Here is a 19,628-nt window from a genome sequence, read left to right as displayed (position 1 = left end):
ACATGAAGGAGTTATCTTTTAAATTAGTTGCAACACAGGGGAAAAATATTAGAGAAGGGAATATAGAGGTCTAGGCATTTACAGGGCCTATAACCTGACACTGTGAAACATTCACCATTCTGCCTATGTTTAAACATCCACCACATGATAAAGGTTTCAGCACTTTTACTTCATAAAAGTCAATTGATGGAAGAGTAAGGAGATGCGGATGTTTTAACATAGGTATAATGGTGAATGTTAAACAGTATGTAAAGTGGCCAATTAAACCAGCCAACGACAGGTCTTAAACCCTATAAATGCTTAGACTTCCATATTCCCTTCTTAAAAATGTTTTCCCTCTGTTGCAAAAAAATTAGAGCTGAATAACTCCCTAGGGAGGAAATCCAACCAGTCTGCAATCATTTGGACATACTCAAAACACTCTTGAGTTATCTTTTATTCAGGCTCATTTATGAATTAAAATTATTCACAGATCTGCGATACCTTTTTTATAAAAAGATTACTAATTTATTTACATATTCAATGAGGATTCAACCCTACGGATAATTTAATTCAATACATGTTTTCTTGCGCGAGGTAAAAATTGGAGCATTAAATTGTACGGCAAAGTTTCATGAAAATGTACGAAAAAAATAATAAAATACCTTTCAATAAAAGCGAACGAATGACATCACTGGTTCTTATAAATCAACCAATGATAAGAGAGTTGTGGAAGATTTCCGGTTTACTTCCCCTCAACGGACCAATCGGCCAAACTGACCGAGAGGAAGCCGAAGAGAACTTGAGACGTCACACGCGGAGTTATTTCAGGATTACAATTTTTTTTAAATCGCAGGGCTGATAATACGATATATATATAAATATATATATATATATATTTATATATATAAAAAAAAGTTTTAGTTTAATAGACGATTAACAAATATATTTTTTTTAAAAACCACAACATCCTCATTACAATTTTCGTACATAGCCTGTTTCTTTGATTATTTTTCCAAATTTCATACGTGTCGATGATATACAACGCTACGCCCAGTTTTATTAAGTATTTGGCAATTTATTTACTAGATACCTGAAGCCAAAAATCGCAATCGATTATGTACAGTAAAATCGTATAATTTAACAGTGAATTTATGAAATAAACGGTATAACTTGAGATTCCATTGAATGATACGCCAAAAGAATGAGCAAACAATTTATTAAAATTTAAAACATTACTACATACTCATATGAGATGTAACCGAACATTTCAACTTGAGGAAAAATTCACCAATATTAAATTATAATTAATTTTATTAGTTATTTATTTTTTCATGTACTTCAAACGTTTAAATTTTTTTATTGCATGTTCTTTTATATGTGGACAAGCCATGTGTTTTTTAGTGATGTTTTTTGTCCTGTGCAAAAGAAGGTGATATTGATTGTTGAAGTGTTATACATATATTCGTCCTAATCAACACAAGACTTTAGTTCCATGGAGTTGGGATTTGTGTCTCAATTAAATGTAATTTAAATATATTGTAAATAAAATAAAATAAACCCTTTTAGATCGAAGACTTTGAAAAGTGGTGCTACAGGGGGATATTAAAAATCTCCTGGGTGGATAGAGTCCGAAACGATGATGTTCTCCGACGGATGGAAAAAGATAAAGAGGTACTGAAGACCATAAAGAAAATATAACTTAAGTACTTTGGGCATGTGATGAGAGGCGAAAAATATAAAATTTTACAAGTCATTCTACAGGGAAGGATTGAAGGAAGACGCAGTGCAGGTAGAAGGCGCATCTCTTGGCTTAAGAACTTGCGCGACTGGTTCCATTGCAGCACTCAGTCCTTGTTCAGGGCAGCTGCCAATAAAGTAAGAATCGCAATGATGATTTCCAACATCCATCGGGGAGAGGAACCATAAGAAGAAGAAGAAACCCTTTTAATTTTGATTTACTTGTAAAAATATGGTAATTTTTTGTAATGGCTATTGTTTATTCAAAATAAATAAATAATTATTTATGGATTTTTTCTTAATTTTACATTTAAGTGGATGTATAATGTATAACTCAAATGGTCTGATCCACTCTCCATTCTATGGCCCAGTGTTTTTCAACCTGTGGGTCGTGATCCTCAGGGGGACGCCGAGCCTTGCTCGGGGGGTCGCGGTCACAAGCAAGGCAAAAGTAAAAAACAAGGGATTTAGATTCTACACACAAGTAAAAATACATTCATTTCAGTGTGAATGCTGTGCTTGTTTATTTTTTAACGATATTTTGAATAGTCGATAAGGACGCAAATAACCATATTATTTTCAACGATGAAGTTCACTGATTTTCACTATTTTTATTATTTGTTAACTGACTGTTAAACTAAGCAAAAAAAAATTTTTTTTAAATTGTGTCGTATTATCAGCGTTGTGATTTTTTAAAAGTTTTGTATCATTAAAATTACTTCGCGTGTGACGTCTCAAGTTCTCTTACCCTTCTTCTCGATGATTTCTGCCGATTCGTCAGTTGCCTTATCGTAAACCAGAAATATATCACAACTCTCTTATCATTGGTTGAAGAACTAGAGATGTCATACTAAGTAGTCCGTTTTTATGATTTTTGTCATACAGTTTCAAGAAACTTTTCAGTACAATTAAATGCTCTCTCTACCGCGCGTTAGAATACTTTTTTATATCCAAATTCCCGTAGGGCTGAACTTCCTCATTATTCGTAAATGACGCTAATAATTTGATAGTTTTCCTTGCCAACTCAGAATATTATTTTCTCAGTCTCCAGAAGACGTCAATCTTATGCGAATAAAATTCTACTTAAAGTATGCTATAATATGAATCTTATAGATCTGATGCTGACGCTCCGCTGTACTCTCTTTTAACTTGCATTTGATTTCTCGATTAAGAACAATACGGTCTTGATAGAAAGAAAATTGAATACGTCGTCGTTAAAATCACTGGCATTCGAGAAGTATGTAAAAAATAAGGTCTGGGGAGATTTTTTTACTCGTAAAGGGGTCGGTATTCAAAAATGTTGAAAAACACTGCTATAGCCTGACCTAAGGATTTGTGGATGGTGTTCGAACACCCACATACAACTTTCGTGGAAGGAACAATAGACAAAAAGATTAGGGCTTTAAATCTCAAAGGGTTCAAAGACGACATAATCATAATATATTTTATACATAATGTTAACATATTACGGTGAGTGGTATTTCCACCACTTGTACATACAAGTTGAAATCAAATGATTGAATTTTAAAAAAGAGTTTTGAAAATGAGATCGCTTGGTCCCGTCACTCTTTTGTATAAAAAAATAATTAAGTAAACATTAAAGTAAAGTGCTTATTTTTAACCACTATTTATTTGTTTGATTTCCGACTGGTTTCTGGGCTACTACGTGCTCTTTTATCAAGGAATAATTTGTAAATTGTACCTTGAAAGATTTTTTAATTTTCTTAATTTTTGAAATTATATCCAACAATTTTTTTTCTTCTTTTTTTTTCAAATAACTCCGCGTGTGGCGTCAGAGGTTCTTTTCCGCTTATTCTCGATCAGTTCTGCCATTGGTTCATTGACAGCAAGCAAACCGGAAATATTCCATAACTCTCTTATTATTGGTTGATTCAAATAAACCAGTGACGTCGCTTAAAGTAGTTCATTAAAAAAAATAAAAAAAATTTTTCGTACATTTTCAGAAAACTTTGTCGTACAATTTAATGCTCTAATGTTTCCAGCACGCAAGAAATTATTGTATTCAATTTCCCGTAGGGCTGAAGTTCTTCATTGTCTTCACGAGGCAGTAAAAAATAAGAAATGGGAAAAATCATTTATGAACAAAAAAAAATTAAAGAAAATGTTAAAATATACGCTTTAAGCAACTTATAAATTAAATATATGTTTGGCGGGAATTTGAGTGTATGTGTATGAAATTGTGAATGTGAATATTATTCAATAAATTCAAAAATTCACAACGAAACAAAGGCGAACTTCTTTGTCCGTTTGAATGATCATTTGCCTTAATACTAATGTTTTCAAACTTATTTTTGTGTACTTTATAGACAAGCAATTCCCGTATGATTGCAGTGACTTATGCATAGTTCAATTCTGGTAAAGAAATAAAGGTTCTGTATCCCGGCGCGTGAAGGATACAGTTTTGTGTGTGAAATAGAACCAGAACTCGAGAAGAGTGTTTTTGACTCGATGGCTGCTATCGGGTAAAAATCCTGAATAAGGAAATCGATAGGTCCGCCGCGTTGTGAAACGGTTGCCTACCATTCTTGAGGTACTGAGTTCGATTCCTGGTAGGATGATTGTGAAATATTAAACAATGTTTGAGTATGTCCAAATGCTTGCAGACTGGCTGGATTTCCTCCCTAGGAAAATTGTTTTCAGGCGTTGCCTAGTAGGTAATTTGGTTCAGCCGGATGAATCTCACCCACGTGATAAAGCTTTCAGCTCTTTTACTTCACAAAAGTCAACAGATGAAAGAGTTGAGGAAATGTGGACGTTCAAACATGGGCAGAATAGTGAATGTTACAGTGTGTAAAGTGGCCACTTAAGTCAGTCAATGACAGGTCATAAGCCCTGTAAATGCCTAGACTTTCATATTCCCTTCTCAAAAATGTTTTCCCTCTCTGTTGAAATAAATTTAAATGTGAAATATTTATTTTAAAGGTTGTTTAAACTGTAACACTTCATTATTCCTGGACTGGCAGTCAAAGCATAAAACTGATCTCTTTACCTTCGTGTAACAAATGATCGAAATACGCTGCACTTTGTTTGCAAATATAGTGCCCTATGCACTACTGGGTGCGGTAAGGGGAGTTGTGAAATGAATGATGAAGAAAGAAATAATGTAAAAATAAATAAAGGTAAATGGAAACGATGTTTCATTTTATCAGAATATAAAACTTGAAATGAAAAAAATACAGTGTGTTCGAACAAAGGGCGGATACGTCGCATCTACATATACATAATAAAATTTAAGGTTGTATGTGTATGCACAAGGCACATATTACATACACACATACAATACAACATACAGAAGAAACAGACAGACTTACTTCAAGGTTGACAAACTCAAAAGCAGTGGCATATTTTAGTTGTTTTATTTTATAAGGTAATTCGACAAAGATACATACTAGAAAACATACAATTTGAAGTTATTCGTCAATACAATTTCACATGCATATATATCTTTGATTATAGAATTACACAAAAAATACAGAATTACATTTGTTGATTTTTTAATCTCTTATACAGTATTCAATGCTATGAAAAATAGGTTGTACGTGTGTACTAGTTAACTTAGATTTATTCCTAAGATATTATTCGCAAAAATTGGGAGAGTATCATGAAAAATGACAATTTTATTATTTTAAACCTTTAACTGCATTTCTTTAGCTAATTGAAAAAAAAAAATTTTTAAAACCAACTAAACTTCTTTAACTCAGTTCTATATTTTATTACTTAATTATATATTTTTTTAAATTTATGTTGTTTATCCACTAATATTTTTATTTTTATACCAACTATACTTCTTAACACTGTTTCTATATTTGTGGTATTAATATTGTATAAAAAAAAAATATTTTGTTTTTATACTCATCTTTTTTTTATATACCAACTTTACTTCTAAACAGTGTTCTATCTTTTGTTGCTTTATATTGTATTTTTTAAATTTTATGTTGTTTATATACTCATAGTTTACATAACTTTCATGTATGTAAAAGCCTTGCGGGCGTGAAAAATGAATAAAATAAATTAAATTTTGGCAGTATATATTATATTCCCTACACATGCGGGCCATAGGTGTGTGGTGTGCACCATTACTTTAAAAAAAGGAAGTAAAATATGTCCCGATGTCTGAGTGTTCTCAATCCAGCATTTATTTGTATTTTACTGAGGAGGTTAGTATCTACTTTATTGTTTGATATTGTATGGAGATTTTTTTATTACAACAATAGGTACGGAATTTATTTCGCGTCAACCCTATCAGAAATCGAATCTAGAACTCAAGTATGGTAAGTGAATGCGCCAACCACTACACTACAAGGCGGACTTTTCTCCTTTCAAGATTCTTCCCCGAAAACACTCATCTAGGGGTCTGGTTCTATTTCACACACATGACTGTATTCTTTATCCACCCAGACACAGACAAACTTTCATATTCTTTAAGGTGGTCTACATCTCTGTTGAAATATCCATCAATCTTATAGTCTTTTCTTATATTTTCTAATCGTTTAGAAAGCGAACGAGTAAAATATTATTTAGTTTAAAAATGTGTAATTAGTGGGCGTGGTCGTATTACATTTACATTATATTCGCGATACGAATAAATTGTAGTCTATAAATTATTCTGCAATATTTTCACCACGATTTCAAATTTTAACAAAATGTTGGCCAAAGCGATTAATAGTCAACTTTAGGTGAAAACAGTTAAATAGTGAAAATAAACATTACGATTTAAAAGTATATAATTATTATTATTGATCCAAAATAAAATGGCGAATAAGATACAATATTTAAGGCGTAAAATTGGGTAAACAAATCAGCCCAGGGCCCCGATTGCAATGACAAATTAACATTTATCTACAAAGTCACATTAAGTTTTCTGTATGAAATGCAGAATATGCATACATTTTTTTCTTCTAAACATGTTTTATTATTGGTTACCGACGAAGATACTTCAAATGTTCATGCAAATATACTCATTTTCGTACACAAATATCGGTTTTTCTTTATAGACAGTCGAAGATAACTCTGTTAACTTCCCATTGTAATCGGGGCCGAGAAACCTTCGAGCAATGGCCCGATATTAGAACACACCCCACTAGAGAGTGGTTAATTTGGGGATATTTATTTTTTCTATGCGACTATTTTTTCTTCATATATGACACTTAAATATACATTTATAATTAAACGTCAAAAAATGTGAACACGTGAAATCAAACGTGATTACTTTCATTTAGAACATTATTGCGACCTTAAGCATTACCCAAAACACTTAACTAGGTTGAATTGACTAAACTGGATTCGTTTTATTTCCGTTTTTGAAGCAGTTTCATACACCATTTGATATTTAATCATCAGTGTGGCCATTATATGAAGCAAAGTGACGTCGCATTAAAACATACAAATCTTTAAATGCACCACTCTCTAAGGAGTAGAGAAGATTCAGAATAACACCACGGGAGTATTTCTCTCCTTAACATAGTTTCACTGATGTGAAAGATGTGGATCTCCAAAGCGATCAAGTTCAGCTGGCTGATTGCTCTTCCTATCGGCATGACCGGAGGCAGGTTGGTTCTGGAAGCCAGGAAGTAAAGCAGTCTGTGCTGACGCTGTCGGCGATATCGGCGAGAAACATAAAAATTTATGCCCTCAAAAATGGAAGAGTTCTCGATATATCTTCTTATCAGCCTAAAAAAATAAGTCAGTCTTCTAAGTGTCCCATGTCTTCTCAGTTGCAAACTGTTAATCCCATTTATATCTAGGTCCCAGGGCGCGAATCGTGTAGATAAGCGATTATGCGCAGCTTACCATGATATTTGACTATTCATAATAATGTTTTACGGTAACTTTATTTACAAAAAACAAATAAATAATAACTATTTCTTTTGTATTTTTCTCCAAATATAAATAAAAATATTAATAAAGCGGGTCCAGCGCCAGCAATGAGCCAAGAAACTAGCCGATTACTCCAGCTTATTTCTTCATACAAATAAGTGTACTATATTTTGAACATCGTAAATCCAGTGCTGGGATTTTTCTCTTAGAGTAAACTCTCAGAAATACCTTATGAATCACGAGGTATGAAAAGGAGAAGGACGAAAAAAGATAATAATATATGATAAACAACATACATACATATCTACCCACTCTTTCTTCCCATTTTCCTAGCGCAGCTCCATGTAACAATAATCAAGCGTGAGTGCCGGTCAAACACACTATAACATAAACAACATTCTACGAGTGAAGAGCTTTCAATATACAAGCTCAGCAACGGAGCTGTGCTAGCGTCGGGAGACGCCAGCTTCGCCAGGTTCCAACATCACATCACGCCTCAACCTCAGGGGTAAGTGGAGGGAAAGTGCTCTCATATATGTTGCTAAATATCCATCTACAAGCCTAAGTCATTAAAGTAACAGGCTATTAGGTAGATAGGTAAAGAGCGAGTGCTCTGACATCCGCAGGTTTAACCGATGATCCATCGAGGATGCTGCTTCTTTGGTGATATATAGCATCATATTCACATATGTGTAAAGGTGTTTCATCATCTACACTGCAGAACCTATATCTAGAAGTTTCAGAGAGATTCATTCTAGCTGACAGCGGCGGCTTTCCCTTGTGTCCATTGGGTCAATGACTCCCCAAATTTTGCTACTAATTTTAAAATGATGTACCTAAAATACATTTTAAAGAAAGTATATCGGGTTGTGGTCCTGTGGCTAGTGTCTCGGACTCACGGACCAAAGTTCTGTGGTTCGAATCCCACTCTACCCCAACTTGATTCCATTTTCTAATAGTGAGTTATTTACAACTCGTTGAAAATGGCCCTCAAAATTAAATATTTGGGTAAAAAAAATAAATATATAAGTACCTACTAATATTCAAATTTTTTATATGTTTTCTAGAATCTCATAAAGAAAAATCACCGAACGCGCGGGTCATTTATGTAACTGTCCCAAAGCTAATGTTTTCTCCCTACATTTTCGCATCAGAAAGAAGCAGACGAAACGCATCGTACGTACATGATTATCGAAACATTTCGCCCAAAATCGGTGAGAACGCGGGCATTGTCCCGGTAGAGATAACAATATGAATCAAGGAAGATTAGAATAGGAATGATAGTAATAATAATAATAATGGCATCGGTCTAGACTGTAAGAGATATGATGATAAATGAATTCCTATGTATTTTACATACCTACTCTAAAAAAGGACGAATTTGTTATTAGTTATTAAGTGAGTATTAAGACAAAAAGAAAGTGAAATCGTTAAATGGTATTTTGTGAATTTGTAGAAAAAAAATAGTATGAATATTATTGTAAAATGCATATGTACCTATTTAGTGATAAAAATGACCCCCCCCCATTTAAATCCTTTTGGCCGCCACCACTGCTAGCAAGTTTATTTGTATATTCAACCTGCAGTGCCTTGATATGCTTCTAGTGATATAATTTCGGCTTAGTTTCATTAGACCGAAAGCAAACTTTTGCGAGTACTCATTTAGTCGTTCTTTCGCATATGTACTTTGTAATTAATTAATAAATAAATTAAAAGAGATAAAGATAATACAGCATTAAGAAGTTCCATAAAAAACATAAAATAAGAAGGGGACACAATGAGAGGTCCTTTTATCTATTTATGTTTATAAATAGATAAAAGGACGTGTTTACTGTTGGTTCAAGGGCAGACATGTGCATGATGTTTTTAGTGAGTTTTTTTTTGTTACTGCTTTTATGGATCGGCATTGACAGACATTCACTCTTAAAACAGTAGTAAGTATGTATTATATACGAACAGATAATTTATAAAGCGCTTTTTTTTTTAAAACACTTCAAGGGCTAAAGTAGTCTTGTATTAATTTGTCAAATGTACAGACATCATTAATTTTAATTGCGTTTTTAAAACATACAAAGTATTAGGTACTTAGAAATAATAAAAGTTTTACAATATTTTTTTCTATGGAGATTTGTGTTTATGATCCACATTGTTAGCTTGTCGATTAAAATGAACGATTCTAAAATATTCTTGTGGGCAAGTAAACAGCGTTACCTAGTACCTACCAACTTATTTAAATAACAAAAAACTGTTTTTTTATGGATGTCATTGGATGCCATCGGAAAACCATTAGAAAATTAAGGTTTAAAGTATAATTTTATAATATAATACCCGCATATAGGGATGTCATATTAATACAGTAATAATTTCTATTCTATTCTACATATTTTTATTCTGTAGAACGGTGGCGGAGAGGAGGGGGGGGGGGGGGTTTGCGCTATTATTTTTAAAATGTAAGTATTAAATTAAATAAAATGAAGCATTAGGACAAATAGCTCAGAGTAAAAGGTGGCATATTATTACTCTGAAAAGATTAGCTAAATAAGTGGTTTCAACTAGAAGTTTTTATAGCATAAATGTTAAGAGCAAAATGTTTATCTCGGCACGGGACATTCAGTGAGGGGACTTTTTTTTTCAATAAACAAAATGTAAAATAATAAATTTATCTGCCTTACTTCAAAATTATTATATTTTTAAATAAATACTATTTTTATTTTTTTATTCGGTAATTTAACTAAGACAAACGTTTTTTTTAAATCTTGAAAATGTACGAAAAAAAAAATAAAAAAAATTTGAATAAAACAAACTACTTTGAACGACGTAACTTGTTCATGTGAATCAACTAGTGATAAGAGAGTTGTGAAAGATTTATGGTTTACGGTAAGACAACGGACCAATCGGCAAAAATGTCAAAAATCGTCAAAAATGAAATGAAAAATGATGGAATGAATGAGAAGAAGCGGAAGAAAACTTGAGACATCGCACGTGGAGTAATTTCAGAAATACAAATTAAAAAAAAAAAACATAGCGCCGATGACGATACAAAAACATTTTAAAAAACCACTTAACTTCTTGACAAAAGTTTTATTTACTAAATAAATTGTACACACGTATTATGAAAGGAATATCATATTATGTTGAATGGTATTTTTAGAATATAAAATATAATTTTAAGATGAATAAAAAAATACATAAGTGTATTCCGAGTATATTTCTTAACCGTACAAAGAAAACATACCAATTATATAGAATAAGACAGAATACGCTTTCAAATCAGATTTTAATTGAAAATAAACCATGAATCAAATAATTTTTGTTCATCATGAAAATCGAGTTTATTGCTAATCTGAGAAAATATCATATACCTTGTAAAACTCAATAATAGATAATGATGTTTTTTTTGTAGAAAAGGGGGAGTGAATTGTTTTGCAATGACATATTCTCAAATAAGGACGTTTATACATATTGAGATTTACGATTATAAATTATAGGGATCTGTCATGTTTTTAAATATATTAAATGCATCGCCACATTGCACACGAGGTGAACGGACGAGAAGTCGCAAATAATATTTTATTCTCGCGCAGACACAAAACTAGCATGGTGTAGGGTTGTACGCTAAGTACTTATATGTAGGTAGTAGGTACTCAGTACTTATATACATATATATATATACAACCCTAGCCCATCTTGTCATCGATTAGCGAGTGTACCACACAATCTAAAATAAATCAGTCAGAATCTCTCTGCAAAATCAGATACAGAGCCATCCACAAGAAAGGCAGAAATTTCACACCGTTCCGTATTATTTCGCAAGGGTGTGTACGTTTAATGTGCGCAAACACAATTAACACCTACCTTTAAGCTTTCAGCGAGTCAAAAATCAGCAAGCTCAACCACTTGTAAACACAATATCCTCGGCAGTAATCACACAATCGAGTAACAATCGCGAACGACTTTACCTGACGTACAAAACACAGCAAAAAACTACGCTTGAAACACAAACGAATTTAGTATTAACCTCTCGATATTTTCCCACCGGTAGTGATTTGGGTTCACAGAGCGCCGTGATGAGATTTTTGCTCGTCGGAATGGCACGGTTCTTTTATAATAAGGATTATTTTTGCGATTCAATTGTCATAAAATACTCAACAAGGGGTGGCACAGCGCTACGCTACACACACGAACCACGAAGACTGACTGACAGATGAACGCGCGGGACGATATGGAGTGAAGTTAGCAGTGGATAACAGTAGATGCGGGTGGCCAATAGGCGTCGGCGCACCTACGAACCAATAGCAGCTTGGTAAATTTGGGGTGACCACAAATGTGAATATGTCAAATACGAAGCATTATTGTCCCCATATTTACTTATTTTATATTTAATCTCTAGAATGTCTCTGATTTCATTTAATGAATAAACCATTATTGTCATGAAATGTTTTTAATACGCAATATTTTTTTGTTAATTTACACGTAAAAATACTCATGTGTACATATAACAGATACATACTAGAATGACAACAATTTTGTCATTGAAGAAAACAGTAAATTTTTACCAATATTTAAAAAAAAAAAAATGTTTTATTTATTACCTTTTTCGTATGTTCTTTTTTTTTCATCTTTTATAATCTAAAAATGACAACAATCTTTTTCGTTATTCAGTTCTTAAGTACAAACTAATTTTAATTTTTAACATTTTAACAATATGATTGAAATCTGTTTTTTAATTTTGAAATAAAATAATTTTACCACCATAAAATCATGAGCCTGTCTTTGAATCGGTTTGTAAGGTAGAAATGAGTCGTATATAAAAAAAATAACACATATCAAAAATAATTCGAACATGCAATTATTTTGCGCAATGATTTCAAATTTTTTTGACGTGGAGATGCACAATTGAACAAAGTGAGAATTTTAAATGTATGCATATATGTATGTATGCATGTTACTCACAAATGAAAATAATTTACTAAATTTACTAATTTTCACTGTAATTGTTTATGTAAAGATTTTTAAGTAAGATTAATTTTTATGTAGATAAATTTCACCAACAAGCCAGAAAAAATGGCTTGGTTATATTTGGTGTTTAGTTGGCGTAATTGAAATTCGTTTGCTTTGCTCTATTACAAATTCATTCGTTTAGTACAATTACCAATGTATTCGAATGAATTACTGCATTTGGACTTACATTATAAAGAATTCAGTAATTTAATGCATTCGATTATTTTCATTCGAATGAATCATAGTTAATTTAGTCAATAATAAAAAATGTCCCGAACGTCTCGATGAATGGTTGCCCTATGTCTCAAACAATTCGTTCCTCTTCTTCTTTTGACGTGGTCCGCGGGTTATGTAGGCTATGGCGCGGCGGCAATCTCAACATGCCTCTTATGTCGTGCTCACATTTTTAAATATATGCACATAAATATTGTATTTTCCCAAGTTTTAGAATAGCTAAAATTCATCGTGGAATACTAATCAGTAAATCGCAGTAAATAAAGTATGCCGATACGTTATTGTTGAATATCAACATGTCACATTTAAGATATAAATGAATAATGAACTGCAACAATAAATTAACTTTTTTATCAACAAGGTTACAGTCATCTATTACACAATTATTTAAATTGCGGTGATATGCATGATTTATTGTGTTGAAAAAATGACTAATGTCTATTCAAAGTTATTGATAATCTACCTAAGAGTATTGTTTGAAAATGAATGTTCGCCATGTTCATTTCAAACCGAAAAGTGTTTTTTTACACAAAAAAAAGTTTTCCTGGTTCACGGGTGTTAGAAAAAAATTTGTAAGTATGCAAGAATAACAAATACGTATTTATTTTGTCTGACTTTTTTCTGTATATCAAACATAGTGTTTTAAAAATAATTCCAATTATATTGATAGGTACATACCTACTTATAGATAGGTACAAACATATCTTGTTTTTTTAACATTATATTTATCAGTTTCTCCAAAACACCATTTTTTCCGGAGAGACAAATTAGTGGGTTTCTATACTTAATTTTTTTTTTCCTTTAAGAGGCTTTAAAGTAAATTTGTTTTCTAAAATATATTGATACACATTACAAAAATACACATTTTAAAAATCTTTCCGAGTAATTTATGTTTTCCTACCGTCCTTAACCTCTAATTTGGTGTGGAGTTACAATAATACATAAATAAATTATCTTGGTTATTAAATAAATTAGGGGTTTATGCTTTTTGCCATGTAATAAAGGATGAAGAATTTGACACAGAAATAACTTAATTTCATCATGTTTGGAGTTACTGTAGTTTTCCTCACGCATCCAGAATTGTGATTCTGAAAACATGCAGAGCTCAAAAATATGAAATACAATCGGTAATACACGAAAGCAGAAAAACATTATTACAGAAAAAAATAAAAATAAAAACAAATACATATTTTAAAAATATTTTTTTTTTGTTTTCTATAAATGCTTACGAATATATTAATTATATTTTACTGCAAAACAGTGGTAATATTTACAGTTAATTGATAAACGATAATTTATTTGACAGAGTGTTCGCCTCATGGTCTAATGGTTAGTGCGTTTGCCTACCGCGCAAGGTCTCAGTTTTAATTTCTGACTGTGGACATGAAATATATATTAAAAAACCTCTTAGCTTCGTTTACCGAAAGTAATCAAGATATGGTATAGTCGGTTTACATAATCTGAGTACAACGTCAAAAAATAATACTAATAAAAATAAAAGTAAAAAAAATGAAAATAATTTATCGCCAACGGATTCACAGGGAACATTCCCAGATTATGTTTTTAACAAGTAAAAATATAATGTTATCAATGTATTTTTAGACCGGTCTGATGAAACCTAGACACTGGTGAAAATTATAAATAAAAGCGGAAAAAACTAATTGAGGCCCCCAGTATCAAAGATGGCCAAACGACCCCATACCTATTTTCGAGAAATTAAAAAATTAAAAAATTCTGAAATATCACTTTTTGATTTAAATATTAACAAAAAAGTAAATTAATTTCATAATATTTGGTGCCATCAACACTTTGAACAATTAACCTAAAGGTTAGCATAATAGATAAACCAAAATCTTAAGTCTGGTCATGTCAAAAGCAGACAGAACCGAAGGGCATGTATGACAAGATGTATGAATGTGGAAGAAGGTAAGAATGTATGCCAGGATAGACGTGTGTGGCGGTTCATTATCTCTGCCTACCCCTACGGGGAAATGGCGTGATGGTAGTAGTAGTAGTAGTAGTAGTTAACATAACCAGAAACGCTATTTTTATTCAGTATTAAATATGCAGTTGGCCGATTTTGAGCGTCTGTTGGCCATCTTTGATATTGAGGGCCTCTATTATAGTATTTTGACTATTATGATTATTAATTATTGTTATAAAATTTGTTGAATAAAATTAAAAAACTTTTGATATGTAGATAGTAGATACGTATTAGGTATTACATATCTTACAAGGGGCATTGACTGGAGGATTTTTTGCGTAACTAAAAACAATTGTTACGCCAATATTCATCTTGTATTCATACGAATGGCTTATCCACCATTAACTCTGATTCGAGGAACATGACAATAGATTTCCTAATGATTCTGTAAAGCGCATTCCGCATTAATCAACATCACTGTATTCGATTCCGACGAACAGAAAGTTTGTTTTTCCTCGCATGGTAACTGCGACGGAACGATAATATGGCTGGCTAACATCATAACATGTAACACGTTGATACTCGTACGCATTTAGAAAATCTAGGAAATACCAAATTCATTCAGCTTTTCTATAGATGCCATTTTCCTTTCGATACCAATGGCGTCTGCGCCTTCGTCTATTCCGCCTTGTGGCGGGAATCTCACAATTCCTACACGACATTTTAATTTTCTACGAACAGAAAGCATAGGTGTTAATAAATCAACTCGATGAATTTACATCTTCGATTTCTACGCACTTCGAGACAGAGCTTTGCCACAAAAACTCGCCAGAGAAATCTGGAATACTTACGCCTGAAAATTCTCTGTGTTTGCAAATTGTATTACGCTGTAATTTGATAAAAAGTACGGAAATCACACGATTTTGCCATTTTAAAACGCCGTTCGTGAAAAATCGCGTAGTTAAAAAAATAAAAAGAAATAATCAAATAAAATTCCACACAAGTCATGGTCAAAACAGTTTTGTTTTCAAAGGAATAAAATTTCAGTAATCTCCTGAATGAACTAAAAACGATGAAAACCTTAGAGTATAAAATTAAAACGAATATATTAGTTACCAATGTCAAAGTAAATTTAAAGAAATTTTTGGAACCCGAGTAAAAACAGCTTTCTATTACTGTATTATTATTATTTTCTGTTTTTCTTTTTATTTCAAATAATTTTAATTTTTTTTCTATATATTCAAAATTATGTAACTTCAAATTACTAAAAAAATAATATAATGTAAGTCACTCTCCAGGCACAAGAGCTAGTCTCTTTTTTGGAAAGTAACAGCTTTAACATCACAAAAAATATAAAAGTAGATTGTTTTTTAAAAAAACACTTTTGAAAATGTTATTATAAATAAAAATAAAAAAAACTTTGCATAAGACCAGTAATTTCATAAGACACCTATTTCCGATAAAAAATATACAATCTTTATACAACAAAATTAAATTTTATTGTCGTCGAATGTGTTTATTTTCATTTATGCACGGATATCAATATTAAACTTTTGCTAACTGTAGAAATAAAATATTTAAAATCTTAATATTCTTCATAAAGAAAAATCAACATAATTCCACTATAAAAAAGATTCTGATCAAAATATTGTAACTATTAAAAAAAATGGTTATTAAAGGTATATTAATCCAGAAAATACTACAAGTTTTTATTTCTTTTTAAAAACTAAAATTTAACCGTTCATTTTTGTACCTCAGAGGCAGACGGATGCAAATCCAGAATTTGATGAAATGGCAATTCGATTTTCGTATCCAGTTTATGATCATGTCCAATGTATCGGGATACTGAAAACACAAATTGATGCTATAAATAATTAAAAACAACTTAGAGAAAGTAGATTTTTTAGGTATGTTTTCAATATTTTACGTTTGGATTTGCATCTGTCTGCCTCTGAGGTACAACTTTATTACTTTTAAATCACGAGAACATAAAAAAAACCTTTTCTTTATATGAGAACCAGTGTACCTAAGTTTAGTCTAAATTTCAAGAGGCGTAATCTGCCGGTCGAAAAGTATTTTAATTTTAGTTATGTTAAACGTTTAAGAATATTTTTATTATTTTATTAGAAGCACCTTATTTTTTCTTTCTAATGTTTATTGACTTATTTCAATAAATTTCAATGTAATAAAATTTTGAAAGAACGTTGTCTTAAAATGGCAAAATCGCATGATTTCCATACTTTTTACCTCAATATTATCATGATACTAAACTTGCTGAAAAGAATGTCTTGCCATGGTAGATTACATGCATTCGGAACTCAGAAAATCTTTGAAGATCATAAATGGTCATTATTATTGCTCCTAGTATGAATTTCAGGATAATCAAAAAAATCTCGTGAAGACTGGTTTCAAACTGTAATATTTTGGAAAATGGTTGTCCAATATCTAAGAATTTTTTTCAGTCAATAATATTTTGAATATGCCCAAATATTTGAAGATTATGACTGCATTTTACCCCCCAGGAAGTTATCAAGATTGATGTACATAACATCAAAAATGGTGTAAATTTAAAGAAAGGAATATGGTTGGCATAAAAAAGAAGTAGGTAACCTGCTAGCTATTTTAGAGGCCGGTCAGCATGTTGGAAAGAAAGGAAATAAACGGAAGTAATTTATCAATCTTTTTTTTTTTTAATCAATCGACGGGCTATTTAAAAAACCCTTATGGATTGATATATAAACAGTTCATTAAATAAATATTCAAAAAGTATTAAAGGAAGTTATTAAAAATACACCGTAACTCCAGATAACACAAGAAATTATCATTTGTTTTTTTTCTTACTTGCGGGTTTCGAACTTAAGACTCCAGTTTTACAGTTGGCCATTTAACCAACTGCGCCACGAGGCGGCGACTGTTTTTTTCTTAAAAAGTAATTTCGGACAAATGAAACTCATCCTCATAAATAAAGGTTTAAGCTCTTTCATCCGAAACTTGTTGTGTTCTTAGATTATAGTAATTATACATTGATTTTTTTTTTATCAATAAATTTCATAAAAGACACATTTAAAAAAAAAAATCTACTTTTATAATTCTTGTAAATGTTATCACTGTAACACTCCAAAAAAAGATACAAACTCTTGTGCTTGAAGAGTGACTTACACTGTTGTAGTTGTTTATTGTTTATTATAATAGTTTATATAATTTTAAATACGAGTACATGAGAAAAAACTCAAGACAAGATCTGGACTTTTTTGGTTTGAGTTTACAACGATTTAAACGTGCACTAAATAAATAGTCCAGATCTTGTCTCGATGTCCCTTATGTTTGTCAATGCTTCTTTCTTTTTTTAAAAATGTTTTAAACTATTCTTTTATTGTAATATTTGAACGTTATAAATTGTATGCAATGTCCGTCAATAAATAAATGAATAAATAAAAAAATAAAAACATAGGATTTATAAAGAAAAAACATAAAACAATAATACATTCATCCTAATTAAAATTTAATGTAGTTTTTACACGAGTTAAAAAAATTACTTATGATATTACTTAGTTTAAAATTTTGCATGTGACCCTATTCTGTAAATAATTTGTTTAGTAAATTAATTCGTATCGTATCAGAGGAAATGAGAGCAAAATACGATTTTGATTGCGTTAGAGTGAGATGGATATATGAAGAACGAACAAACTTACGAAACGAAATTGTGACAGAATAAGCTTGCTGTTTAAATATCTGAACGACAAATCTCAGCCTCTGTTATTTTGATAGAGCTTACTTCTATCAATAAAAAGCTTGTCAGAAGGCTTCAGGTGTCAATCCAGGGTTTGTAAAATATTGCAACGCACAAACATATTTCATTTCGTGTCTACCTTGTCGGGAAAAGAGCCTGAGACATTGCATGATAAGCCAACGCACTAACCACTAAGCCACGATGCGGACAACATAGCACATAGTTGTTTCTTTTAACGAGCGGTGTTATGCGTTGTTTAATCAATAAAACTGTAAACGATATTGTACAAATCCAATAAAATATTTTTAAAATATCTTTAGACAGAGAGGTATTAGACGCCTCGTCTGACGCAGTACATTTTTTCCAACAGCGCTATTTAAAAAATCTAAATTGTCCGGGCGAAATTGAGAATACAGTTCCGTGTGTTAAATAGAACTAGAATCGTAGATGACTGTTTTCGACTTAATGGTTACATACTCTCCGAAACAAACATGGGAATTTCCGTAATTTTTATATATTTTTAAAAATAAATATTTACCCGAATATTTAGTTTTGAGGGCCATTTTCAACGAGTTGTAAATAACTCACTATTGGAAAATGGGAATCAAGTTGGGGTACAGTGGGATCCGAACCACGGACCTTTGGTCCGTGAGTCCGAGACACTAGCCACAGGACCACAACCCGATCTTAATATACATACACCTTTACAAAAATGGATTTACATTCCTTTTTTTAAATCCGGAAACATGAATGTTCCAACATTGGTAGAATGGTAAATGTTACATCGATGCATAGTTTTTGTATTAAGATTAAATAAACCGAAAATTTAATTTTGACCATGCACTTATTATTTTATTTACAAGAAATTAAAAAAAATAAATTAAATACTTTTTTGCTACAGGTAAGGAAAACATCTTCGGAATATGTAAGACAAGGCATTCACCATTCTGCTTATGTTTAAACACCCACATTTCCTCAACTCTTCAATCAGATTATCTTTGTAAAGTAAAAGAGATGAAACCTTTATTGTTTTTTTTATCGTTTACTTCACAAAAGTCAGCAGATAGAGAGTTGAGAAAATGTGGATGATTAAACATAGGCAGAATGGTGAATGCCACCAAAACCAGCCAATAACAGTTCATAAGCTTTGTAAATGTCTATACTTCCATATTCTTTTCTCAA

The 19,628-nt window shown here is 31.5% G+C and overlaps 1 pseudogene across 1 annotated transcript in view; it reads right to left on the bottom strand.

Annotated features, from left to right (window-relative positions):
- LOC148285142 (protein singed pseudogene) overlaps positions 1–18,698 on the bottom strand; it is a 96,564-nt pseudogene extending 77,866 nt beyond the window's left edge. Inside the window, exon 1 of the transcript XR_015822826.1 lies at positions 18,586–18,698. The product of XR_015822826.1 is annotated as a protein singed pseudogene (transcript). The remainder of the gene's footprint in view (positions 1–18,585) is intronic.
- Positions 18,699–19,628: the final 930 nt, after the last annotated feature.

Source organism: Micrasema longulum, unplaced genomic scaffold (genome assembly GCF_059751315.1).
Source record: "Micrasema longulum isolate JH-2025_06_02 unplaced genomic scaffold, ASM5975131v1 h1tg000055l, whole genome shotgun sequence".
In the NCBI taxonomy this organism is placed as follows: Eukaryota; Metazoa; Arthropoda; class Insecta; order Trichoptera; family Brachycentridae; genus Micrasema; species Micrasema longulum.
Note: the sequence above shows the minus strand (reverse complement) of the source record. Positions and strands in the feature narration are given on the sequence as shown.